Source organism: Orycteropus afer, unplaced genomic scaffold (genome assembly GCF_000298275.1).
Source record: "Orycteropus afer afer isolate SDZICR_OR568_19922 unplaced genomic scaffold, OryAfe1.0 scaffold00029, whole genome shotgun sequence".
NCBI lineage: Eukaryota > Metazoa > Chordata > Mammalia > Tubulidentata > Orycteropodidae > Orycteropus > Orycteropus afer.
Genome location: NW_006921616.1, coordinates 10,905,948 through 10,906,932, shown reverse-complemented (window position 1 = coordinate 10,906,932; position 985 = coordinate 10,905,948). Strand labels below are relative to the sequence as shown.

General features: G+C 42.7%; 1 protein-coding gene across 1 annotated transcript in view; it reads right to left on the bottom strand.

Moving 5' to 3' along the window:
- The window catches only part of ALPK2 (alpha kinase 2), a 128,467-nt gene that overhangs the window by 23,494 nt on the left and 103,988 nt on the right, over positions 1–985 (bottom strand).

Genomic DNA, 985 nt, shown 5'->3' with positions numbered 1-985 from the left:
TGATCCAACAGAAATATGCAAATGAGTGCTGGTGTCTCAAGACTCTTGGCTAAGGTTCTTTGCTACACACATAGTTGTAAAATGCAAATCCTAAAAAGAGGCACACAGAGAGCTTGGGTAGGTACCTGCAGCCACTGATGGCAAAGACTACTTAGAGGTAGAGAAAAGCATCCCCCAAATATATTCATAATCTACTATGGGCTAGTTTGTGTTCTATTTGGCCCATCATTCATTTTGGGCTTTCCCATGAGCTTAGTTTTATTAGTTTTTTTAATTAGAGACCAACTTGTAAATGCTGTTTGTTCCTCTAATAGAAAATTAAATTCATAAAATGCTTAGTAGGGGGTGGGGGTAGAGGGAGGGAGGACAGGAGAGAGAGGGGGAGAGGGAAAGGAAGGATAAGAGCGAGACTCCTCCAAATAAAAACGTAATGAAGAAGTAATTTTAAGCTTCTTCTGAAGGGGCAAGGGGAGAGAGAGGCCAGGTATGGCTCCCCAGCCTGGTGAGTTCTTGAAACTAACCCCCCCCCCCAGGCACAGTGGAGCCTGAAGCTCAGAAGTGATGTTATCAGTTCCTAGACCTAAACCCTAAGGTTAGAGTCACAGGGGTAGACCAGCAGTGCCATTTCCACCAGGGGCTTATCCTAACTAGGGTCCCATTCCTGACTGTACAACATTAAGAAATGAGTTTATGCAAACCTGAAGCACTTATTAATGAAGATTAAAGACCACGGCCTTCAATATGGACTACTCCTCAACGTAAAACACAAATCTTCACAACTGGACCAATAAGCAACATCATGAACCGAGAAAATTTTGAAGTTGTCAAGAGTCTCATTTTGCTTGGATTCACAATCAATGTTCATGGAAGCAGCAGTCAAGAAATCTACTGAAGTACTACATTGGTCAAATCTGCTGCAAAAGGCCTCCTTCAAGTGCTCAAAATCAAAGATATCACTTTGAGGACTAAGGTGCACCTGACCCAA